The sequence below is a fragment of the Hyaena hyaena genome, unplaced genomic scaffold, assembly GCF_003009895.1.
Source record: "Hyaena hyaena isolate Hyena2069 unplaced genomic scaffold, ASM300989v1 scaffold_313, whole genome shotgun sequence".
Classification (NCBI taxonomy): Eukaryota; Metazoa; Chordata; class Mammalia; order Carnivora; family Hyaenidae; genus Hyaena; species Hyaena hyaena.
The window spans coordinates 1,826,053-1,853,440 of NW_024080945.1; the positions used below are offsets into that span (position 1 = coordinate 1,826,053).

The 27,388-nt window shown below is 42.0% G+C and overlaps 1 long non-coding RNA gene across 1 annotated transcript; it reads left to right on the forward strand.

Moving 5' to 3' along the window:
* The first annotated feature begins 1,005 nt into the window (after nucleotides 1-1,005).
* LOC120242686 lies at nucleotides 1,006-27,110 on the forward strand. The gene is made up of 4 exons (XR_005531136.1): nucleotides 1,006-1,158; nucleotides 17,222-17,359; nucleotides 21,159-21,346; nucleotides 26,831-27,110. It is a non-coding gene; the product is annotated as an uncharacterized LOC120242686 (long non-coding RNA).
* The last annotated feature ends 278 nt before the right edge of the window (nucleotides 27,111-27,388 follow it).

Consider the following 27,388-nt stretch of genomic DNA (forward strand, 5'->3'; position numbering starts at 1 on the left):
CTTTCTTTGCCAGGCACTTTACTAGTTATTTTGCATGTGCTATCAAGGTACTACTCACAACACTACAGGGTATTATTCCCAACTTACAGGGTAGAAACTGAGGCTCAAAGGGGTGAAATGACCTGCTCGAGTTCACATGATGTGCAAATGATAGACCTGGAACTCAAGCTCTAGTCTTTTGAACTCTAAGGTTTGTGTTCTTTCTATCATAGTTGGTGTCGTGTGCAGGCAACCCTTGGGGGTGGTCAACAGCAGCAAGAACTGTGAGGATCTTAAGAAAGAAAGGCACTTCATCTGGAAGCTACCCTGTGGTGTCCCCGCGATCCAAGCCATCGCAAATAGGAGATGCTGTGGAGAGTACTCCATCTTGGATATTGTTGTGGGCAGAGATGTGGGATCTTCATAGACCCTTGGATCCCCACAGGGAACTGCCAGGGACATTCTCAGAGACCTCCCACCACTCTGTATCTTTTAAGGATCATGGGGTAGGCAATTGGTGACCACAGTCTACTTATTCTCTATCTTAGGCAGAGAAGGTGCAACGAGGCGAAGAATTTCTCTCCAGAAAACCCATACTCCCAAATCCAAAACACCCTGATTTTAAGCTGGAGCAAATTACAAAGCTGTCCACAGTGTCCTAGCCCTCAGATGCTCAGTTACAGAGGAAAGTTAAACTTCGTTTCTGTTTATCTGTCCTAAGTTTTCCTATTTTGAGCTTCAAGAATTGTTTTTAGGGGGAAAAAATGAGTAATTAGTCTGCGTTTACTTTCCTCATGTAAATCTTATTTCTCCCTGACTTCATCTGTTCAGACCAAAACAGTCCTGATTTGTCTTAGTCTTAGTCTGCTTCAGACAGAAACATCAAGAACATCCTCTAGCTCAGTCCCCATTCTGTTAACCATCAGTCAGGTTAGTTGCTCTGGACAGAATGGAACCACCACAGACTCCAAGCTCCATGGCCATGGGAACCATGTGTCAATGTTCTATTCCTGGTGCCTGAGAAAATGCCTGAAACATGAGTGCTTTTACCAGTACTCTTGAATTTGACGCATTTTTATAAAGAAATTGTGGAGCCGGAGGAAATCTACAGAGGATGTAACTCAAACGCCTCATTCTACAGCAGAGAAGCAGAAGAACCAGATGGCCTGTCACATACAGGTAGTTAGTGGCAGAGCCGGGGCTAGAAGCCACGTCTGGTCCATCGCTCTGTGCCACATAGCCTCAGAATTGAAGCAGGCTCAGTATTTTTAAATTGATTCTTTTTCAATAACCTGTTTCTGCTTTTAGAATCCTATAGGATCCAGCGTGATTTGTAAACTAGCTTGCAAATGAGAAAATAGCCCCCACTTGAAGCACTATGTTAGATAAAATGCTTTTGGCTGCAAGCGACAGAAAATCCAAGTTAATTGGCTTAATAAAGAATTTTATTGGCTCACTTGATTGAAAGTCTAGAGGTCAGCCAGGTCTTACATAAGGACCTGTTGCAGAGCCTAGCCTGTCTTCTGGTGTTCCCACGGCTCTGACCCTCTCCCTGCTCCTTCTGCTCAAGCAGGCTGTGAAATGGTTGTAATAGTATCCATTCTCATCTTACAAGACCAGTGGGAAGGAAAGGCTATCTCTTCCGCACATCTCCATTAGGGCCAAGGAAACTTACCTGAAGCTCTTAGTAAACTTCCTCTTACCACATGTGATGGTTAATTTATTGTCAGTTTGAATGGGCTAAAGGATGCCCAGACAGCTGGAAGAATGTTATTTCTGAGTTTGTCTATGGGCATGTTTCTAGAAGACATTAGCATCTGAACTGGTACATTAAAGAATATCTTCTTCATCCATGGGAATGGGTATCATCCAATCCACTGAGGGCCCAAATGGAATAAAAAGGTGAAAGAAGGGTAAATTTTCTCTGTCCGTCTGAACTGGGACATCTATTTTCTCCTGCCCTCAGGCAGTGACTCTCCTGGTTCTCAGGCCTTTGGACTTGGACTGAATTACATGATCAGTTTCTCTAGTTCTCCAGTTTGCTAATTCCTATAATCTCTCCGAATCTCTCCCCCCACTAGCCTGTCTACTGCCTGATGTGTAGGGGGGGAGGGGGCATGAAACCCTCTGGGAAGCTGTAAGCCTTTTTCTTTTTCTGCTGACTTTCTTCCATATCAGCTACTTGTCTGCTCTGTCTTGCTTGTCTGTGTCTCCCGCTCTGAATTTTTCATGCGGAGTCGGCCAATTACTGGGATACTTTGCCATTATTTTTGGCTTCCCCGCTCCCAATGACTTGCCTGTATGGTGAGCTTCAATTTCCAGCCCCACTCCCTGGCCTCACAGGGAGACCCAGGGCTAGTTCCTGTTAATGCTTACCAGCTCTACCACAAAGTTTGTAAGGGCCATGACCCATTCCTGATGTGATCAATCTAGTCATTAGTCAATAATTTCTTAAGATGGAGGGGCGCCTGGGTGGCTCAGTTCGTTAAGCATCCGACTTCGGCTCAGGTCATGATCTCATAGTTCGTGGGTTTGAGCCCCGCGTCGGGCTCTGTGCTGACAGCTCAGAGCCTGGAGCCTGCTTCAGATTCTGTGTCTCCCTCTCTCTCTGACCCTTCCCTGCTCTCGCTGTTTCTCTCTCAGAAATAAATAAAACATTTAAAAAATAATAATAATAATTTCTTAAGATGGAAAATCAGAAACAGTGAAATTGTCTTCCCAGTCGAGACAAGGTTGTTACAGCATTATAGAGCTCAGAAAGACCTTACAAGATGGCTTCATTCAAACTTCTAAACTCCCGTTGTGTTCGGTTTTACCACTCTATAACCTGACTTTGTAAATGTCTTCTTTCTCTCTTGGAAGCTAGTGACTACAAACTCCAAGAGCACTGGGTCTCTGTCCCATGAATCCTCTATCCAGAAGGGTGCCTTGAACACCCTACTAAATATTGATGGACTGAATGAGCGAGAAAATGAACACACTAAGGCCAAGGTCACACAACTAGTCGACAGGTGGCAGCCGGAACTTGGGCTTTTGGGTTCCTTGGGTTTTCTGTATTACAAAAGCCAACTAGCTGTATGTGTTTTTTTACTGTACCTTCCTTCAGAACATTCTAAAGGATTTTTCAGATTTCTCCTTTCCTTTCATACTCCAGTGGGGACGAAGTACTATTTAAAAAAAAGAAAGTATTTCTCAAAGGACTCACTGAGGTAAAGAAGTCACTTCTTCACACAGCTATAGTCAATTTCAAACATTTACCCCATCTGCTTTTCAGATTACATTTCCCTATTCTCACTCCAAGGCAAAGAAAATGTTGTGAGCTTTGTCAACAGCAAAGAAAACATGGGTGACTACTTTACAGTCAGTTGGTGTACTTATCTTTCAGCATCTATTATGAATCTATTATGAATCAAGCTCTACTGGGCATATCTGTGAAAGAGCGTGTGAAGCTTTCTTGCAGAACAAAAAACAATAACACCCATATTCATGGATTGTGATATTCTGGGATAGCCATATGTGACTTTTGTGTCTTCAAAATATTTTATTCTGTTGATACATAAAAGGTTTGAAAATGTTGTTTGCCCGGCCTCTGCCATTCGGGGAGGCTAGCTGGCAGGCTGAATCTTTTTTTTTTTTTTTTTTTTTTTGCTTCATATGCAAAAGCTATATGGGAAAGCCCCTTCTTATATAACAAGTTAATCATCTCTTTGAGAGAGAAGATGTGTGCCCTGCTTTCTAGGGCCCCAAAAGGCACAGAGCTTTAACAGAAAGTGACTCTTATAAATTAGAAACCTAACAGGGTTTTGCCAGTGCCCAGTTAGTGACTGTTTTTAATGCCACCATCGAATCGAATAGGGTTCTCCTGCCTCTGGTATATCGACATAAGAATATATTGTATCACAAAGAGAAGGAAGATACGCCGTTACATTTTATTTAGTAATATCCCATCTAGACACAGAAAGGATTTAAGGCACCTTACACAGAGACTTACAGTAAAAGGAGAAAAAACGGAAAACAGGTGAAATGAATGGGGAAAGTGAAGTCAAAGGAAAGTGAGGGCGGTATATGAAATGTGTATGGAATTTGAGATGCAAAGTTTTAAATCAATGCCAGATTTTTTTCAGCTAAGAAATATGCATAGGTGTGCCTTACTTTTGGAGTACCCAACATACACAAACCCAGGCTTTAAGCCAGAGAACTTATGAAGCTAATATTTACATTTCAAAAGCATTTTTCAGTTCACCAAAGAATGCATCACTACAGGCATACGTCCTTTTACTGCATTTGGTTTTATTGTGCTTTACAGAGTGTACTTCTTTTTTAAAGATTAAAGGTTTGTGACAGCACTGCATATAGCAAGTCTTTTTGTGTCATTTTTCCAACAAGATTTGCTCACTTTGTGTCTCTGTCACATTTGGGCAATTCTCACAATATTTCTATTTCATTATTATTATTATTATATTTGTTATGGTCACCTGTGATCAGTGATCCTTGAAGTTACTATTGTTCATTGTTTTGGGGCCCCATGAACCACACCCATTCAAGATGGCAGACCTCAAACATGTTGTGTGTATTCTGACAGCTTCACTGACTGGTTGTGTCCCCATCTCCCTCCCTCTTCTGGAGCCTCCCTATTTTCTGAGACATGACAATATTGAAATGAGTCCAGTTAATAATTTTATGATGGTCTCTAAGTGTTTAAGTGGAAGAAAAAGTCACACATCTCTCACAGTAAATCAAAGGCTAGAAATGATTACACTTAGTGCAGAAGACATGTCTAAAGCCAAGATGGGTCAGGGGTGCCTCGGTGACTCAGTCAGTTAAGTGTTGGACTTAGGTCAGGTCATGACTCATGGGTTTGAGCCCCACATCGGGCTCTGTGCTGACAGCTGAGAGCCTGAAGCCTGCTTCCAATTCTGTGTCTCCCTCTCTCTCTGACCCTCCCCTGCTTGCACTCTGTCTTTCTATCTCAAAATAAACATTAAAAAACTTTTCTTATTTTTTTTCTTTACTTTTTTTTATCTTACTAGAGTTTTTTTATTTAGAACAGTTACATTTGAAGAAAAAAGAAAAAATACATATATAATAACCCCTATTTCAGTTTCTAGATAATATCAAAACATTGAGGTCAGGCTGGAGAAAGGCAGGAAGAGAGTTTTTAAAGCATAAACATATGCAGCCTTTTCGTCTTACTGGGGAAGTTACAGATGTCTATTTACTTTTTTTTAAATAGTTTATTGTCAAGTTGGTTTCCATATAACACCCAGGGCTCATCCTCACAAGTGCCCTCCTCCATGCCCATCAGCCCCTTACCCTCCCCCAACCCCATCTGCCCTCAGTTTGTTTTCGGCATTCAAGAGTCTCTCATGGTTTGTCTCCCTCCCTCTCCCCCACTATTTTTCCCCTTCTTCTCCCCCATGGTCCTCTGTTAAGTTCCTCCTAATCCTCCTATATGTGCAAACATATGGTATTTGTCCTTCTCTGCCTGACTTATTTCACTCAGCATAACACCCTCAAGTTCCATCCACGTTGCTACACATGCCCAGATTCCATTCTTTCCTATTGCCGTGTAGTATTCCATTGTATAGATAAACCACATCTTCCTGATCCATTCATCAGTGGATGGGCACTTAGGCTCTTTCCATGATTTGGCTATTGTCGAAAGTGCTGCTATGAATATCGGGGTACATGTGCCCCTGTGCATCAGCACTCCTGTATCCCTTGGGTAAATTCCTAGCAGTGCTATTGCTGGGTCATAGGGGAGTTCTATTGTTAGTTTCCTGAGGAACCTCCACACTGTAAAAAACTTTTTTTTTAATTAAAAGTAAAGCCAAGATGGGCCAAAAGCTAGGCCTCTTATGCCATACAGTTAGCCAAGTTGTGTATGCAGAGGAAAAGTTCTTAAAAGTGCTACTCCAGTGAACACATAGATGATAAGAAGGCAAAATATGCTTGTATTGCTCATATGGAGAAAGTTTGAGTGGTCTGGACAGGTCTTCAAACCAGCCACAACATTCCCTTAAGTCAAAGCCTAACCCAGAGCAAGGCCTTGGCTCCCACACCTCTATGAAAGTGGAGAGAAGTGAAGGAACTTCAGAGGGAAAGTTGAAGCCAGCAGAGGCTGATTCATGAGATTTGAGGAAGGAAGCCATCTCCATGACATAAAAGTGCAAGAGGAAGCAGCCAGTGCCAACATAGAAGCCGCAGCAAGTTCTCCAGAAGATGTAGCTGAGGCGGTTAATGAAGGTGGCTACACTGAGCCACAGATTTTCAATGTAAACAAAACAGCCTTTTATTGGAAGAAGATGCCATCGAGCACTTTCATGACTAGAGAGAAGTAATTGCTTGGTTTCAAAGCCTCAAAGCACAGGCTGAGGCTGACTCTCTCGTTAGGGGCTAATGAGCTGGTGACTTAGTGTTGAAGCCAGTGCTTATTTACCATAACAAAAATCCTAGGGCCCTTAAGAATGATGCTAAATTTACTCTGCCAGTGCTCTATAAATGGAACAACACCGCTGGATGACGGCACATCTGTTTACAACATGGTTTGTGGAATATTTTAAGCCCACTGTTGAGACCTACCACTAGGAAAAAAGAGTCCTTTCAAAAGATTACTGTTTATTGACCATGTGCCTGGTCACCCCAAGCTCAGATGGAGACGGACAATGAGAGTAACGCTGTTTTCATGTCTATTAACACAGCATCCATTCTGCAGCCCGTGGATCAAGGAGTCATTTTGACTCACAAGTCTCATTATTTAAGAGATACACTTCGTGAGGCTACAGCTACCACAGTGATTGCCCTGATGCATCTGGCAAAGTCCGTCGAAAACCTTCTGGAAAGGTTGCACCATTCTAGATGCCATTCAGCACTTTCATCATTCATGGGAAGAGGTTAAAATATCAACGTGAAGAGGAATTTGGAAGAAGTTGATTCCAACCCTCATGGATGACTTTGGGGGAGTTGAGACTTCAGTGAAGGAAGTAACTGCAGATGTGGTGGAATCAGAAGAACTAGATTTAGAAGTGGAGCTTGGAGATGGGACAGAATGGCTACCGTCTCATGATCAAACTTGAAGGGATGCAGATCTGCTTCTTAGGGACGAGCAAAGCATGTGTTTTCTTGAAATTAAATCTATTCCTGGCGACAATGCTGTGAAGATTGTTGAAATGACAACAAGGGATGTAGAATATTCCATAAACTGAGTTGAGAAAACAGCAACAGGATCCAAGAGGATGAACTCTAGTTCTGAGAGAAGTTCTACTGTAGGTACAATGCTATCAAACAGCATCACGAGCTACAGAGAAATCATGAAAGGAAAAGTAAATGGGTCAATGGATGTGGCAAAGTTCACCGTTGTCTTATTTTAAGAACTTGTGACAGCCACCCACACCGTCAACACCCACCACCCTGACCAGTAAGCACCCATCCACAACGAGGCAAGACCCTCCACTGTGACCTGCTGAAAGTTCGGATGATATTCAGCATTTTTCAGCAATAAAGTATTTTTAATAGATACATATTTTAGACATGATGTAATTGCACACTTAATAGACTATAGTATAATATAAACATTTGTATGCACTGGGAAACCAAAAACTTCATTTGACTTGCTTTATTGCAATATTCACTTTATTGCAATAGTCTGCGACCCAATCCACAATATCTCTGAGGTGTGCCTATATATTCTTATTTAGTGGTGCTTTTGCATTTAAAATACTTTCATGTTGGGGCACCTAGGTTGCTAAGTTGGTTGAGTGTCCAACTCTTGATTTGGGGTCAGGTCATGATCTCACAGTTCGTGGGATGAATATCACGTCAGGCTCTGCACTGACTGCATGGAGCCTGCTTGGGATTCTCTTCCCCTCCACCCCGCCTGTCCCCCTCTCAAAATAAATAAATAAGCACTACAAAATGCATTCATGTGGATGTAGATAAAAGTTCAGCTTATCTGTGTATGCCATTTCAAATCCTTTCTATGACAGATGTAAGTAAATCAGTTCTATTGCAAAGGACGTGAGTGTACAATATGCACCCATAACTGCCTTAGAGGTATTTAACCAAAAACATATATGGTATGCAAGCAATGGAAATAACAGCATATGCCTCTCCCAGAAGGCCAGGATTCTGTATTCCAATCAACTTTAAGAAGAAATCACACATCTGTAGGTTCTCATCTTAGTCACCTCCTCGTCCTCTAAAATATTCCCATTATATTGTTTGCTAAGTTATAACCTCCTCAAGAATAAGCCTATCTCACCAGATAGCACCTAATTCAACACTGTGAATACAGTAGTCACCTAAAATACGTTCTGAATGTTGCATGGGGGAAGGAGGGAACAAATTTCTTCTGATTTCTGAACGGATAGTCCTTACAGGTCAGAACAAGATTCAGATTCTTTCACGCATTTCAACCTGGCAGTAAATCCATGTCCCACGCTGGTGCTGCATGACTAGGGCTACCAGCACTCGGCTGTGACTTGCAAGGGCAGGGACAGGTTGAAAGCGTAGGGAGATGGGGCAAGAGGAAGCGGCAGCGGCTGGATAATAAGAAGTGACATAGCCGGTCCTGAAATAACACAGAGAAGAGGGTCAGATACAAACAATGAACCATGGTCACCGCCTTGAATGGTCTCAAGGCAAGTAGGAAGTGCTGCCCTTTAACCCTTCCATATTTATATTTCAAAAAACAATAGTCTGGGGGCGCCTGGGTGGCTCAGTCCATTAAGCGTTCAACTTTGGCTCAGGTCATGATCTCACGGTTTGTGGGTTCAAACCCCACTTTGGGTTCTGTGCTGACAGCTCAGAGCATGGAGCCTATTTCAGATTCTGTGTCTCCCTCTCTCTCCACCCCTCCCCTGCTCGTGCTCTGTCTCTCTCTGTCTCAAAAATAAACATTAAAAATTTTTAAGAAAAAAAGCAATAGTCTGTGCAAATAGTCAAATAGTCAACTGCTGTTGACATTTCAGAATTGTTGCCAAAGACTGATTAAAGAGATCTAACTCAGAAGTTTCCAGAAGAGTGCTGGATACTGAAAGCCCATGAGGTCAGTCCTACTACGAATTCCCTTTTAGCTATTTCTTACCATCTGATTTGCCAGTCATTTCCTTGATGGTGTGTGTGTGTGTGTGTGTGTGTGAGTGTGTGTGTTTGTGTGTGAATGAAAATAACCTTCTTCAACTAAAAGAAAGCTTCCTTTTTGAGTTTTTACAAAGTCCAAAGAAATTCTGAATTTGAGAGTCATATCTTTAAGAATGCTCCTGGCTATTCTTCAAAGGTAGTTCTTAAAATAGATTAAAAATAATGTGGTCAAGTTAAAAGGAAAGCACTAAAGTTTTGCTTTAATAACTAGCATGCTACTAAGCCAACTCTTAATTTTCATATAAAATCCTTGAACAGCTAAATCCAAAAAAAAAAAAAATCTGTGCCTTTAAATATTTTTCCTGCTTGAAGTTTTTTTTTTTTTTGTAATTTATTTTTGCATTTATTGTTGGATAATGATGTACTACAGAAATATATAAAACACAAGCTGTCTCTTATTCTGTTTGGTGATAAAATGCTCAATTAAAAACAGGTTATGTTGCATGCCCTTGGCATCCTGCACTGATATCGTATTGTTCAGAATAGTACATGTCACCCTAAATAATTTCACATGCATCTGTTTTATTAGTAGGTGCTAATTAAACATGCATCTTGTGGAGTGACTTTACATAAGATCATTTTGCAGTTTCCTGTATTATTTATGTAACACTTTGGGATCTGTGGGTCACAAATCCTACTATAAACTTTTTCTCCTAAAATTATTAATGAAAAGTAAAGTCCCTCTCTAACGGTATTCTTCCAGGCATGCTTGGAAATATATTCTAGTGCAAAATTTAAAACAAACAAAAGTGTATTACTAATATACACTGTGTTATCTATCTCCCAGAAGATTGATAAGCCACCACAAATGTTCATTATTAGAGAATAATGCTCTCTTTTCATTGAAGGTCCACAATGAATCCCCAATATCCATCCAGCCTTATTGTTGGGGCCAAAATATCCATGCAAATCGTGGTGAACATAAAGTGGCTTCTGGTGAGCTTCTCTGGTGTGGGAGCTGCCTCGCCTACGGGCTCTCCATCACCCAACAGATCATATGCCCTGATCCAGTCTGGCCCAGCAAAGTTCTTCTGTCCCTGGCCTCTTTCCAGACGTGTGTCAAAACTTCAAATCCAGAGCCATTAATTTTTTCAGAAATGGGCACCATCTTTTCTCCTTCCATTCTTCATTCAATGTTACACGTCTATGGTGGTCTACCATTCAAGTGAATCATTCTACAGCTATTTGCATGTAGGAGGTTTTATAACTTTGGGCAAAGCCCTGGACCACTCTGGGCCTTGCTTTCTTTCCTGAAAAGAAAACAAATCAGCATCTCTCAGAACCCTATGTCTGTAAACCGGAAAAAAAAAATGTGTCAGGGAAATAAACATGTGACCCTCTTGATTCATAACTTGTATTAGTAAAGAAAAGGTTCCAAGAAGTCCTACAGCAAAGAAACTCGTTTGACTTTGCTTAACCAAATGTCCCACAAATTATTCGATCTCAGAACCCTACTTCTGAGATCAGTTTCAGATCAGCTCCGGCTTCAGCGAGAAAACACGTGAATGCCACACGAGGCGATCTTTAGGAGACTGGTCTCACCGTAATGGACACTCTGTGATTCCCTTCTGTTCTTCGGTTCTTCTTCTCACAGAAGATTTGAATGCTTAGGTCTCAGCTCAGTTAAACTAAATGTTAACTCCATAGAGCCACTAGTGAAAAGAAAAAAAAATTTAAGTGGCTTGAGCTTGAATCTGGGCAATGGATCTGCCCACCAGTCCTATAGTTCACGGCATTTACCACACTCACACTGCAAAATACAGCACGTTAAATCTCTTAAAGAGTGACTAATACGCCACTGTGATGGGACAGACGCTTGGGGTTTTAGCCAAATCTTGTAAATTTAGCAAAGAATATCAGAGCAACTCCTTCTGTTACCCTAAATGTCACGGACTCTTACATTTTCATGAAGAACACGCAGGTCTTGGTTTTAAAGGTCTTACATGAGCACTTTCATTGAAAATCATAAGGTCTGCCTACATTGAGGAGATGAATACTGTAGTTAGCCTCTCCGGAAAGTTCCAGCAGGCACGGGGTATTCGAGCGGGGGAAGAGGGGAGCTGATTCGATCAAACTTCAGCACTCTGAGAGCTCCAGTGAGCGGATTTCAGAACCAATATGACCTCTCTTCCCCACAACCAATTTTTAAACATAATACATATTTCTCGCTCTACGGTCTAGAAATTGAGCTCGGTTAACTATGAGACCCCCAAAAGCACAACCGAGCATGAAGGGTGGCCTCCATGTTTTGCCCCAAATACTTCACAACGCCAGCACAATCTAATTACCTCCTCTTCTAAGTAATCAGTCTCTATTTTGGATTCTAGACTACTTAATTCTTGCCATAGTTTTATTCCAGTATGAAGTCCATAGAACAGTTTTGTGAAAGGCAGACTTAGTTTTGAGGTGTCCATCTGCCTAGCACCTCGTATCGCCATGATTGTTGGTGCCCTGTCCATCTGGTTCCAGGCTTGCCTTTGTTTTGATTTCTTTTCTTTTTTTTTTTTTATTTCTAGGAGAGAGAGAGAGAGACAGCGTGAGCAGGGGAGGGGCAGAGAGAGAAGGAGTCACAGACTCTGAAACAGGCTCCAGGCTCTGAACCGGCAGCCAGCACAGTGCCCGACGCGGGACTCGAACCCACGAACCGCAAGATCATGACCTAAGTGAAAGTCGGACACTTAACCGACTAAGCCACCCAGGCGCCCCACCTTTGTTTTGATTTCTAACTTTGTTGTGCTCCTGGCAACTCAACTCTTCAGAGAAACCCCCTTTCATGACTGCCTCCACCTTGCCTTGGCTCACCTATATCTGGCCTCCGATCCCGAATCCAACCGCAAGCACAGCACAATACTAGGTCAACGTGTCCATTTAGGTGTTCTGGGGCATAGTCAGAGAACAAAGAATGTTGAGTACCCACAAAGAACTAAGTATGTAGCAGTTGGGCTGAGTCATTTTGCAATTAAATGGCCACATTTGAGTAACACTTGTGCAAGCCTTTTGGGTGAACTTGCCTTCAGTGTGAACTTGAGCCACCATGGATTGCTCAACTCAGTGCTCATCTTCAGGAAGCCTTCCCTGACTGCCTGAGCCTAAAGAGTCTCTCTTTTTTTGAATTTATACAGCTCTAATGATCTGTACCAACTGCCAGGAACTTACCATTGTCTGGCATTGAATTATCTTCGTCTCTTTGGCTCTACCTTTACACAGGGACACTCTTCTTAACTAGATGAGGAGTGTATCTAAAATACTTTTATATCTCCCACATTAGGTCATATAAAATAATGAGATAATCCCATAATTCCATCAATTAGACAGTGCAATATGGGGCAATGAGCTATCTATTTGATAACTGGAAATTGAGAAAGAACATGTCTATTGAGGAGGATTAATGGAAAAGGAAGAAAAAGACATTTAGAGGCAGAGTGAAGGAGATAAAAGGGAAGTTCCACTTTATGTTCCTAACAGTCTTGTTTTAACTGAACTTTTCCATTTTGTTTGTTCCACAAGGTTTTCAGAATTACCTTCCTCTGTACATAATTACCCATACTAGACAGTTTAGACAAGAGTCTTCCAAGACTTCCTAACTCCCCCATAAAACAGGCACAACAAAGGTCCCAGGAATTAGGATTTAGAGCCTCCTTACCCCTCTGACAGCTCACGAAATGCTCAACTAAGGTGAGAAGAAAACTCTGCCAATAAATCCTTTCTCATTTCCATAACTCAATGCAAGCCTCAACAGTCTTTGGAAAGCTAAGACTCATGTTCCGAAGACCACAATGCCCCACTTAGAATGGTTGCAAAGTCAGAAATGCTCTTCTCATTATCAAGAACTGTAATTTGGTTTTTCTTTGAAATAATTTATGCCTCAGAGTGATTAGTCTGCCTTCTTTACATATTCATATCTTTTTGTTAATCTATTATTATGTAGCTCTGTCTTTACCAGTTTAGAAAAAATCCTTTTTAGAAGGACAAGAGCTGGCTTCTTAATGGTAATATTTGATTAACTTCAATAAATGATTCAGCAAACTGTTTACTTTTAAAGATGTAAATGTAAGTGTGAGGGAGAGTTTTCTTTCCAAAATAATGACAGTGGTGCCCAGGAGATTTAGTAAGCCCAGATCCTCTCAAACACTCAGGCCCAGCCTCCATTTGGGGATCTGGTTACAGACTAATAAAGACCTCATCAGCTTACTTTTAGACTGATAGCTGTAAGCTGTCTAATTGCAAATGAGTAGCTGCAAATGTCCAACTCCTCAAAAGCTAGGACAATTTCCTTTAGTCTGTAATTATAAACAGGGGCAAATGAACGTCCATCTGATATGATGTTAAGAAAGAATCCAGAAAAAGAACTGATTGCGTGAGCTCTACCTCAAAACCATATCGGATGTGTAGGCCGATGGGTAGATCCAGAGGAAGACCTCTAAAGTTTTACAGTTACCTGGAGCTGCAGAAATTCTAGAACTCAGGACAAGAGGGTGCCCCGGAGATAAGATACATTTTTCTCTAATTCTTGGTCTGCTATCTGTGTTCTCACATCTGCCTCAGCCTGATGCTGTCCACTGAAGTCAGGAGACCCATGTGGCATGCCTCACTCTGCCTTACCCTTGCTGTGTGGCTTGGGAAGCTTTACATCCTCTCCCTGAGCTCCATTCTGAGGTTCTTATTCTGAAAACATGAGGCCACAGGTGCGTTCCCTGTCCACCCAGAAACATAGCCATGAGGATAACATGTGATAATTTTGGAACTGTCTCTGGGTCCTGAAGAGCTGTCTGCCAGTGACAAGACAAGTCTAGGAAGGCCCCCCTCAAGTCCTCCCGTTCACAGAGGTTGCTGTAGACTTGTGTCTCGCCCTGCAATCCACTAGCTTGTACCTCCCCCTCCCCCCCGCCCCCCACCCCTCCGCAAACCCAGGTGCAGAGTCTGCTTCTGATGAGGTCCTCCCCCTCCCCTTTCAACATGATCTTTTCCAAAGTTCTTTGGAACTTCCCAACATGGCCTTCATCCAAAACGTAGTGTCCAGCTCCTTTCTGAATCACTCCCAGAAGTCCTAGGCTAGACCCGTACAGCACGTGCTCAATCCCTTGTCCTTAAATTCTGACAAGGACACAGCTTCAGGCTTTGGCTTGCCTAGAAAGGATTTGAGAGCAGTTGATATGTAAAGGTGATGTAGACTGTATGATTCTAATCTATTGTAAAGTAGCCACTGCCAAGGTCATTTGCCTTGATTATCCCTGTGGTCATTATGGCTTGTGCAATAATGGAGTATTCACTGGACCTTCTGAGAAACCCTGTTCTAACTTTGGATGGCTCCAATGATTGAACTAGAACATGAGTCCCAATGTGGTCCAAGTGCTACTCAACAGAATTCTAATCACTGTTCTGCATAATAATTATATACATATTTAAAGACATTTCCAGGGCACCTGGGTGTCTCAGTTGGTGGAGTGTCCAACTCTTGGTTTCAGTTCAGGTCAGGATCCCAGGGTCGTGGGATCAAAGATTCTCTCTCTTTCCATCTGCCTTTCTCCCCTGTTCACATACTCTCTCTGTCTCTAAAATAAAATTAAAAAAAAAATAAAGCCATTTCCTTTTCTGCCAAAAAAATTGTTTTTCCCTACAGTTTCTTGTAGATATATTGCCTAATTCTGCACTGCTTTGTTTTCTTCTCTCTAAACACATTCAGTTTTCCTAGCTTGATTGTAATATGAATAATAATGGCTAATACTAATAATATTCAGCTAATAATCTGCCAATTCCTCAACAAGATTATGATGAGTGATTTTGTGAAGGTCCAAATACAGACTAAGAAAGAATGTCCAAAATGTAGCTTATTTCCTTATCTGCAAGCTTAAAACATTATCAATGACAGAAATCAATTGTCTTTGATGTGATTTGTTCCTAGTGAATCAGAGCTAGTTCCTGTTGATCACAGCTTCTTCTGTAAATAATCTCTCCTAACATCTTGGCCAGAATCCACTTTCATTCCTTTTCTGGAAATCAGAATGGCTTCTCAGTTTTTGAACATCCCTCTTTCCCTCTAATTCTTCACAGATTAATGACAATGTCCCAGTGATCTCATTTACAACATTGCTCATTTTTATCTCTTGCTAAGAGATGAAGAGAGGAACACCATTTGGATTGAAGAATACATGCATCTGACTATGTGTGTCCAGCATAGGCACTTCTTCCTATGGACACCTATTTCTGAGGTCCCAGATTTCTCTCTGGAGGGAGGCTGGTGACAGCAGCCTCGACTATCTTGAAAAGCCAGAATCTACACCCCTCTTTGTTCATTTCATGCATGGTTCAAAAGAGCGTGCATTATTTCCTGGTAGTCTTAGGTCCACAGCAGGTGTAGAAGGGACAAGAATCATGAGCGGAATCAAGAGGGATAAGCAAGTAAATGAGGGATGAAATGAATGAAAATTAGAACCTGTGCTTTAAAAACTTCCCAATGTGCAGCACCCCTGGAAAAGAGACAGAACTATATTTGTCTCTGTATTTCTCCACTTTGGTTTGGCATAATCTGCAATATCGCTTCTCCGAGGGAGAGGACAAGTGTCTGCCGGTCTGGATTAAGACGCATTAACAGAGGAAGCATATGGTCATTTACACAGTGCTCGTTCCCACACTGCGCCAAGGTTAACAAATTAATAAAGAGGAACCGTGCTGCATAAATGTTGAACCTTATTAAGCATGAGATCGTCACTCTGAGCCATCTTTATTTTACAAGAATCTCAATGAAAGAAATTCAAGCCCCACTTCCATACATACGCACTGAAAGTCATTCCTGTAATAGCTGATCATACTTTTGCGGCCACACAAGAGCAGTTTTTTTTACTGGAAGATGGGAAAGACAGATTCTGTTCCAGAAGAGTTTTATTGAGATGGTATTGGAAGAAACAGTGTTACTTATTGAAGTACTGCGTTGCATTTTCCTTTGTTCTTTCAACAGGTTAGTAATTACAGAAGTAGCGATTAGCCTTGACAGAGAATACACAAAACGATAAATGGATACTGTGTGCGGTGGAGGGGCTCTGTGTTGCCAAGCTTATAATTTTCAGTCGGAGCTAATTATCTTTATTATACTGCATGACTCTTTTTTTCGTGAATTATGAGTGGAAAAGTGCTGAATAGAAAAATTTTTCCAAAGTGCCCTGAACTGCTCAGGAAAATGGAAATCACAAACAATGAAAAGCTTGTTAGACAATGAGAGCGATCATCTATAAAGGGATTCTGAAGGAACTTCCCTTTTCCTGCACCATAGAAATGTAAAGTGCTTATCAGAAAATGATCTGGGGGGGGGGGTTGTTTTTGTTTTTGTTTCAGTTTTGCCACGGGGATGATAAGGGAGAAAGAGCCGAGACTCTGGTCCCAGCCTCAAGCAAACCAGCAGGAAGAAAGATGGAAAGGCTTGAATATTTGCGCAGGGCCAGGAAAAGGGCGGGGAGGAGGCTGTGTGTAGACACAGGGGCAGGATGAAATCCACGTAACCTGCCTATTCAAGCAGTTAAGTCCCCAGGGGCCAGAGGGCTCGGTGTGAGGAAAGGCACGGAGATCCTGCCTGGTCCAAGCGCCACCTGGGAACTGATCTGAGCCTAGAGACTTGGAGTTTTCAATGCAGTTACTACAACCCTTTCTCTTGTTTTTGCTTCTGCATTGCCCCCTCCATTATGGGGATGCATATGAGCAAAATTCCACAGATGGTGCATGCTTTTATGAGCTCAGTCCTGAAATTCGGTTTGAAATTTCCCCAGTGTCCTCTGTGCTTCTGTCTTTGCAACAGATGCACTTAAATGTTAGCAATTTATTTGCGGCCTGTGCTACAACCAGAGCTAAAGAGGGGAGAGAGAGGCTGAGGGACCAGCCTGGCCTGGGGATCCATATCCCAGTCGCTGCAGAGGCATGAAGAAGGCTTCCTTTCTGCAGGCCCAGGCAGTAAGCCCCACAGAAATCAATTTGTCTTCCCCTCCGCTTCAAGTCTGTTCTATGAATAAGACGCTCAATCCAATTATTCTCGAGGAAGTTCTCTGCTTTCTTTAGCCTATCTTGCTTCGTTTTCCCACATGACAACGTCTCATTTTCTGTTGTTACCATTTAGCATGCCTCCAGCTTGCAGACGGAAAGGATGGAGAGAAGTTCATGGGAGTCCAGGAGGAGGCAGACTCTTTTTTAAGGACACCGGGAGCTCTGTAAGGTGACACCATCTAAGAACACAGCTCTGGCTTCAGGGTAACGTGTGAGTCAACCCTTTTATTTAGGATGTCAACAGTTAGATGCTCATTTAGCGGGACTAAAATATTCTTGAGCACAAAGTTATGGGCTTTCTGTGTGGGTTTGGAAATGTCAGCCCAGATAAGCAGGCAATTAACAAGAGCATAATGTTATCTTCCGCTAAAGCACTCATCACACGTGTGGTTAGGAAGGTGATATGCAATCTCCCAGATAGGGACACGCACTAGGAAAACATAATTATGGCTGGTACAATATACTGGGGAGAGGAGCCACTTCCATTATTTCACTGGGATAAAATTCCAGTTATGCTTGTTATATTGTTACATAGGTCAGATATGCCACTAGCCAAACAGTCCGATTCCGTTCCCAGTCCAGGGGTATTGGGGAAGCCGTTCACAACCTTCCATCCCTGATACAAAGCGAGTCTCGTCACCTTCTTTGTAGTTTCAGTTCACCTTTTCCGCAAGGCCCTTCATTAAAATGAAGATATTCCAATGTCACTAAGTCCACGTTTCTAATTATCATTCCCTCCAATGAGTTAGCTTGGATTTGAAGTTCCTTTAATGGGCAGCATGGTGATTTTGCCCCCGCTCTTTGCTTCTCCGATGACCTATGCTAGTGATTTAAGTCTAACCCTCAACACCCTCATCCATAAAATGGGAACACTAATAGGACTTCATTTAAAGTTCCTTAAACCTCTGGGCTGGAATGTGGCTCACACACCTTCAGCAAGAGGCTACACTGGTGTCCGCTGCCTACACACAGGCAGACGGGCTTACAGGTCTGGTCTCCAGTGGCCTGGTCGGTAAGTACAAAGCTGTACACCTGTCACTCACTCACCCAATCATGCTGGCAAAAATTGCTTTTCAAAGGAATTCCATTATAAAATGTATCAAAAGCTTAGTTTCTGGCATGCTAAGAGCTTGTAATAAATTATTGTTATTTATAACAATAAGAATTATTATTATATTATTATCACTATGGTTTTAAATAATAACTGATAATATTTCTATTTAAATAACCAATATATAAGGTGAATTTATATTTAAATAATTACATAACTAATAATTCTATTTAAAGAATCAAATATATGTTTAAATAGGAATTTAATAAGGTTATTTATAATTATTATTATTTGATATGCAGCATGGTCATTTAAAACAAAGCAACATGCCTTACATAATAATGCCAATATTATACTCCTGTATTAGAAAATGACAATAATGCATCCAGCTGTAGCCCTCATCATTTGCAAACTGTTAAGTAGAGAGTGTCCATATGAGTATGGATATGAAATAAGTTCAAAATGGAGAATGACTTTCTAAAATCCAGATAGGATCATATCACACGCCTGCTTCACACCTTCAATGGCTCCCATCATTCTTAACGTTAAACCCCAAAACTCCCAGTGAGACCTCGGGAGGCCCTCACGACTGAGGTCCCGCCTCCAAGCAAGGGCTCCCTGACCTCAATATTCTCCCTTCCCCTCAGCCACCCCAACAGCTAGCACCTCCACAGCCTTCTGATAGGACTTTTCTCCCGGAAGTGCAGAGCTGGGTGTCCCTGCGGTCTGGTCTTCCAGCTCAGGGGAAGGTTTTTAGTTTTGTTTTTGTTTCCTGTCAAAGAATTCTTTAGAACTGCCTCATTTCTTCTCCCTCACTAGCCCTGGAGCTCTGTGAGGGCCGGTGAGCCCTGAATTCACCACCGTGTAAGCACTATGTACTTAGGGTTCATTTACATAACAAATTTTCTTGTGTCTCTACATACGCAACACTAAATCCTCCATCCTCTGTAATGTGAGCCGCATAGCTCAAATGGATTAGTAATTTAAAAATAGATTTAGCCTAATACACATACATACCATTCTGCTCAGACCTGGCTTATTCTATTACCTTATGGCATTAGGAAATTCTAGGTGGAGGTCAAGGTTTGGGACATCTGCCAATAACTTTACACAAGTCCACGTTTACCCTGAACCACAATGTGCCTTTGTGACACGGGGCCAATGAGACACAATCCGGTGAGAGCTGTGGGATACATCCCAATGCTTATTAACATCATTGGGGCGCTAGGGGAGGAGAATGAAGCCCCTCCCACCAAGCCACCCTGGGACCCCCATCGGGCTGCCTTGCTGCCAGGACCTCCTGACCCGATGGGACGTCTCTGATTGGCTTTGAGAGCTGACAGGTGCACGCTGGCCTCCCAGACATCCCAACTTCACCTCCCCATTAAGTGTGGGCAGCCAGCTTCCTGGAAATTCCAGAACACGGGAGCGAAGAGTGCTGGAAGGCTGCTGATCCTCAGAGGGGGTTCTGGGTTGTCAGGAGATGGTAGCAGATGGTGCCGTTCCCCACTCAATTTCAACACCTGAAGTTCAGATTTTCTGATTAAGGGAAGGAGGCTTTGTGTTACTTGTTGACAGTTATGAGCTATAATCATGTTTAAATCTCCCTGCAAACTGTATCGGTTATGCCCAAATAACTCTGCAAAGGTTTACAGCCTGCTCAGAAGAGTAATTCCTGACGTTACTAGATTTTTAAACAGCTGCGATGTGGTGATCGTAGACGTGGCGCACATAAATCCCCAGACAGTCATAGATTTTGTTAAGGATGTACCTCAACTGTAAAAGTGAGAGGGACCCGTCTTGTTTATGCTCCTCACTTATTGTTTGCTTGGCTCAAAGTCAGGTTGCCATCAACCGAAAGGACAGAACATGAGTCCATGACTAAGAAAACTTAAAAAGGCTTAGATATAGCTGCTTTTAGCTTTCTGAATGGCTGGCGCCCACTTAAAATAACAGACTCACTAATATTTCCCCCGTGTTACACAAATGCTAAGGGCAGTGGAAAGCTGATCTTCTCATATTTCTTAACAGTTTTAGTTCAATTATGACCCTGCCCTGCAAATGCTAAGATCTGCTGGAGCTTTTTACTATAATTATTTTGCTACTGGCCGAAACTGACACAGAATCAGTGAATGGAAGAAGCCTGCCCTCCTTTTTCCAAGACTGTGAGACGTCTGCTAATTTCTCCAACAGGGCAGATTAATTATATTAATGTGTCAACATAATTATGATAAGGATATGAATAAAATGAATGTATAGGAATAAAATGTATGTGCCTGTGTAACTGTTGAATTCTGCCCTTGGGGAGAAGAAGTCTGGTGTTTATGTTTAGTGATTTTTTTATCTCCAATCTGTCAGAAGCAATGATCATACTGTTACAGTTAAAATGCAATTCCCCCTTCAGACAGAAAGCAGAAAAGCCATATATGTCCCAGAATATTCTCCACCAGGGGGGGTGTCCACGTTGGCAGGGAAGGTCAAAGAAATAGTGTTAAAGTCATTAGTAAGGTTATAAAAACAGAAGGTTCTCCAGATCTTCTCTATTATCTTACTCTTCCTCCAAATGCCCACACAATGCCCCAGTGTGAGGCTGGGGACTGGGGACTGAAAGAGTGTGGTTAGACTGTAAAGTTGGCTGTTTCTGGGTAGTAACTCAGGATGCCCTGTACCTTGCCTGGCATTATAAACAAAGGCAAGCAAAGGTCTGCCTGTTGGAGGAGCACCCCACCTTGTAAATCACCGTGGTGACTTGAGCAACTTCAGCTCTCGGAATGGAGTCACTATGTTCAGGCACTGTCCTGGTGGTGTGAGCTACCTGCCTCGGACTTTCTTTTTATATCCTTTTAATTACTTGTCTTCCTGCCATTTTTGTGGTTTGTGCTCAAGTCCTTTCAAAAAAAAGGTTTTTTAAATTTTATTGTGATAAGAATACTCAACCTGAGACGTACCTTCTTAACAGATTTTTAGGTGGACAATACTGGCTGGTTAACCGTTAGCCCCAGAGTCATATGGCAGATCTCCACAATCCATTCATCTTGCATTACTGAAGCTTCGATACCCACGGATCGCCACCTTATTTCCTCCTTCACTTCACCCCCAGCAACCGGTTACGCTTTTGCTCTCTGCTTTTGCTCTCTGCTTCTCCAGGTTGGACTATTTCAATTTATTCTTACTTTTTTAACTGTTTCCTTTTGATAGAGAGTGTGAGCAGGGATGGGGCAGAGAGACAGAGGGAGATGGGGGATCTGAAGTGGGCTCCATGCCAACAGCAGCAAGCCCATTGTGGGGCTCGAGCTCATGAACGGCGAGATCATGACCTGAGCTGAAATCAGACGCTCAACTTACTGGGCCACCTAGGCACTCCTGGGTTTGACTATTTTAGATACCTCATACAAGTGGAATTATGCAGTAATTGTCCTCCTTGATGGCTTTCCTCTTGCTTCGGACCCATCAACTTTCAGTCCATGGGCTAGAGAGCCACTAGGAGACAATAAGTTGAGCTCCAAAGGCTAAAGGCTCTTGAGCAGTGATCTGCTGTGGGGAGCTGGGTTTTACATTCCTCTTGGAAACACACATCACCCTCTCCCAAAGCAGCTGTGCCAGTGAGCACTGGTTTTTGCTGACCCAGGATTCCTCCAGGACAGAAGAATCTTTGAACCTTAAAACCAGGGTTGTCTATGCAACTATTAAAGATTTCCGAGACTTCTTTACAAGGCTGACATTACATCCTCGATTCTCTAAATTGCTCTGTTTTATTAGCTGTAAAATAGTTCTGTGAAGGGTCTGCTGGTTCGATCAAACACAGGTCTCTTCCCAGCAAAACTCTGGTTCCATTTACATGGGGACTTCATTATTGGATCTCCATATCCTGGACAACGAGGGCTTAGTTTTGTTCGTTGGTTTTGTTGTGTTTTGACTGAGTGACAGCCTTTTACCTGAAGTTCCAGATTTACTTGAAGAATTTGAAATAAAATTAAAATAAATTTGCCTGAGACTTTTGGTTTGGTTTCATAATTTTTTTTCTGGTGAAAAAAAATCTTTTTTACTTGTCATGACCAACAGCCTTTGTTAATTACGGCTGTTGGTTCGTGTGGTGTGGTGTGGGAGTGAGTCCTTTAGACTTTTACATACATCTCAGTAAACCATGACAAGTAAGCCATGAGTTAAGTTATAAACATTTTGAACTATATTCTGAAATTAATAAAACACTAACTTGTGAAAATATATATTACAAAAATCAAATGAACTGTCTTTATAGCACCATAGATTTATTAACTTTAAAAAAGCAGCTAAGCATTGCTTTGTTTTTATTAAGGTACAACTGACATAGAACATAATGTGAGTAGAATAGAGTGATTTGATATTTGTATTAGATATCATATTGCAGATATAATGAATCGACATTATATTGCAAAATAATCACCACAATAAGTCCAGTTGACATCTATCACCATACATAGTTACCAAAAAAAAATCTGTTTCTTATAATGAGGACATTAAAGATCGACTTCCTTAGTGACTTTCAAATAGGCAATGCAGCGTTATTACCCATAGAAATGGGTAACCACTGGCCATTTCAAAATGATCCCAGTTGAAGAAATAGATTCAGTAAATGGGATACTGTTTATCCTGTAATGATACTAACCTAGTACTTATGTATATTTTAAGCACTAAGTAAAATAATCTTCTGGTCTCTCATCATTACAGAAAATCGGCTGAGTCTCTGAGGGGAAAGTATTATAACCGCCTCCCTGCCCCCCTGCCCCCCGCCTGAGACACACACACACACACACACACACACACACACAGAAACACAGACACACAAACACATACACATACACACACACAGTGCATCTTTGGACATACCCTGGAAGGCATCTCTAAAGGTGCTTAGCGCTAATTAGCAGCTTCTATGAAGATCCTTACTTATGGAATTACTTACAGGGAGTCAGGCATGCCTTAGAAGGGTGCTGAGTATTCTTTAGTAGCTTATTGAGAACTTGTAGCTGCCTTTTAAAGATAACTTCTATTTTAAAAGAAGCAAACAGGGGCACCTGGGCAGCTCAGGCGGTTAGTTAAGTGTGCGCCCCTTGGTTTCGGCTCAGGTCATAATCTCACAGTTTCATGAGTTCAAGCCCCAAGTCAGGCTCTGCGCTGATAGCTTGGGATTCTCTCTCTCCCCCTCTCTCGGTCCCTCCCTCACTTGTGCTCTCTCTCTCTCTCTCTCTCTCTCCCCCCTCTCTTTCTCAAAATAAGTAAGATTAAAAAAAATAAAAGAAGAAACAAACAACAGTGGGAATATTTACAAAAATGTCTGAAAAATATGTACACGTTTAGAAACCCAGTGTGTAAGTTTACTAATGTCAGTGGCACAAGAATGGGACTCAGATGAAAGCGAACTATACTCTGTCCGTGTCCCATCGGGAGCTGTTGTGACATGTGCACTCAATCTCAGTTCTCTGAGGCTCATTTTCCTTCCTGGAAAAGGGAGATAACATTTTCCAGCCTCCTGCGGTTATTAGAAGACCAATGTGTGAGGATTGACATGAAGCACTTTGAAAAGTTGAGGTTGCCGAGTAAATGCAATATCTCATTATGAAAATAATCCATACTCTGAAATGTCTGAAGTCATTGAAAAACAGATTGTTTGTAAAAATAATATGCCTAGAAAGGTCAGGAAGTAAGTTCTAAAGATGCACACGTTCTTCTTTAAAAATACAGGTTCGCGGCCATTTTTGGGTAGTTGGGTGCCTCTCCAATTCTCTTGAAGAAACGAGATTCCCTTCAGTGAATGGTTTAAATCGCATAGGCCTAAGAACTGAAGCACACCTTTTTCTAGAAGTTTAACTCAGTGAGACGCTTTCCCATCCTAGAGTGGTTTTCTAGTCTTGCCTTTTCTTTCCTTTTAGTTTTGTTCCCCAATTATATAAGCAACATATGATTATTTTAGAAATTTGCAAAATAGGGAAAAGCAGAGAAAAAGAAAATAAAATCGCCCATCATCTCATCATGTCTCTTAAAAGTTACCCAACTTCAGAAGTAAAAGGTCCCCCTTCATGCCCCCAGTCCCAATCACCAGCAGAACCAGTGGTGTGCCCAGGGGTATAAGTACCCTCTCATTCTTATCCAAACATTGCTGGCCCATCAACAGAACATCCATATATGGACAATAATAATCAATTCCAGCTGCTTTAGAGTCTTCCAACTCTGTACCATATAAAACCATAGCTTCGCACATATTTTTCCGGCTTTGTCCATCTGAAATTATATTTTAGTTAAGAGCTTTTTAACTTGATTTATACCTTTTATAGATTGCCACAGATGGAAAGTGGCCTCCATTTGTGCTCTGGCCCCAGGGTCCCCAAATGCATGGGGCAAGGCTGCACCAGGGAGCCCCCACGGCACATGCTCCCTCATCTCCGGGGCTCTGGCTGGCCCTACAGAACCCCTCAGCCGCCGTCTTGTGCTCCATGCCGACCCCAGTCCAGATCTTCTCTAGAAACACTGAGGCAGTGAATGGAAGACTCAAAGGAAACAGAGCAAAGAGGAGAAAGTGAAGAAGATAGAAAGGGACCCAACAGTACATTTATCCCTATGCTAATCATTAGGATACTGTATTATAAAAGTTTTTTGACTTACCCATTCCTGAATGAGACTGCGAGCTTGTGAAGACACCGGCTGGATCACGTTCCAGGTACAACACACGCTCCGAACAAACAATATGTTGAAGCAGTGAAATGAAGGGCTGAACAAAACCAGCGAGGGTCCTGAAACCCGAAAGTGGAAATAGAGAGTTATTTACCGTTCTCATAAGCTGACAATTCTGAAAGCCGACCTCTGAAACAATATGAGTAAGGTGCCTTTGGCCACCTCATTTCAGGTGCATATCTTCCAGGGTGTTTGTAAAAATATCAGTGTTCTTAGCGTACAGTCAAATGTGAGGTTTTTACCCTAAAAATGACCACTAACATGGAATGCTATAGTGGAAGTTGTAACAGCTTTTAAAAATTAATGCATCATGCATATAGCTGAGGTCAAACTTTTGTTTTGGACACTGTGGGTGTATTATCAAACTCAACTGTTTCTTCTCGTGTGCGATTGCATATCAGCCAGAACTGTGATTTTTGACCCTGGGAAGTAATAACGCAGTAAGGAATCAGAAGACAGCAAGTTGTAAGTAAAGTAGGTGAGGGTCTGTTCATGCATTTTAAAGGCAGGTAAAACAAGTCGTGTCAGCCAAATTCAGAGTGAAGTTGCTAGTGGTCATAAAATGACAGCCAAAAATCTAGGAGGAGAGCTTTCTACTGGCAGACCCGGATTGACCATTTTTATCTCCAGGATCAATGTGTACACAATATAAAGGAAATCATAAAGCAAAAACAAACGTTGCTGAAATACAGGGGTCAATGTCTCAGCTTGCCTTTTGCAATCGTAGTATCGGCCACGTGGCTGGGCTTGGATTTTCCTACCTACAATCTGGCAGTTCCATTTTAGGGAATGTATCCCGAGGAAAAACTCAGTAAGATGCACAGATACACAAAGATGCTCATCACAGCATCAGTTATATTAGTGAAACACTGAAAACAATGTTAATGTCTTACTCTCGGAGAGTGGATCCATCAAATGCTGTGTATTCATAGGATGAAAGATTATAAAACCATTAAAAATCTGGGAGTAGGAGGACATGAAATTGTGAGGGGAAAATAATCATGGTATATTCCACAGCATATTGTTAAATGAACAGTTTGTAAAACAATCTACAATGTGATTCTACCGTCTTTTTAAAATTCCTAGGTATGCATAGAAAACTGACTAGAATGATATATAGCAACATGTAAAAAAAATTTTTTAATGTTTATTCATTTTTTTGAGAGACAGAGTATAAGTGGGTGGGGGAAGGGACAGAGAGAGAGAGAGAGAGAGAGACAGAATCCAAAGCAGGCTCCAGGCTCTGAGCTGTCAGCACAGAGCCCAGTGCAGGGCTCAAACCTACAAACTGTGAGATCATGACCTGAGCTGAAGTCGGATGCTTAACCGACTAAGCCACCCACGTGCCCTGATATATAGCAACATTTGACAGTGGTTTTCACTGGGCCATATTAGAAGAATTTTTAGTTCCATATTTGGACCTTTCTCTATTTTATAAACTGCCTACAATGAACTTGTGATAAAAAAAAAAAAAAGTATTATTTTAAGAAAGGATTCCCTGGGGCGCCTGGGTGGCACAGTCGATTAAGCGCCCGACTTCAGTCAGGTCACAATCTCATGTTCTGTGGGTTCGAGCTCTGTGTCAGGCTCTGTGCTGACAGCTCATATCCTGGAGCCTGTTTCAGATCCTGTGCCTCCCTCTTTCTCTGCCTTTCCTCTCTCACACTGTCTCTCTCTCTCAAAAACAAATAAACATTTAAAAAAAATTTTTTAATAAATAAAAAAGGATTCCCCGATTCCAGCATTTCAGTTTGGGCATTGAAGATGATCACATTCTACACTTGACTCCCATTCTGGGAAGTTCCCCACCCGATGCCCTCTTTGCCCACTTTGTGTTGATGGGATGTCTGTTTACCTTACTCACTAGATTGTTTGCTCTTCTGATGGCTGAATTTGTGTCTATTTCATTTTCATGGTTCCAAGAGGAAAGAAAGAAAAACGCAGAAGATCATCAGAGGTTTTCTCAAAGATCCAGACAAAGTTAATCAGCAGAAATCCTGAATTCCATGCTACCACAGAACGTGTCCTCCATCTTCTCTTCTGGGGCGCGGAACAGCGACTTCGGTTAAAACATCATAGCAAACACAATGTGATAGCCTCCTGCTGTATCTGTCTAATTTACAAACACTTTTGTAAGCATTTTCCTCTTCACTGGAAAGGCATATCACTCCAGTTTCCATAAATAGTTGATTAAACATGGTAATGGTGGCCATTTCAATAAAACACAGAGCTTTAGTCCCTTGTTCAGCATACAATCCTCATCAGTACATTATTTCAAAGAGAAATCCCATCTTTTTAATCCTTTTCCAGGAAGCTTCCCCCTCAGTGAGTCTCCCACCGGGGTTTCTGTGTTCTCCACAGGGGTGGGGGTGGGGTGGGAGGGGCGCCCGTCCCTCTACCTGAGCCCTTGAGTGGCCTTGGTTGTAAAGATGCCTTTAGGAGATTTTTGAGCTCCAACTGGAGTCACAGTCACCAAGGGCG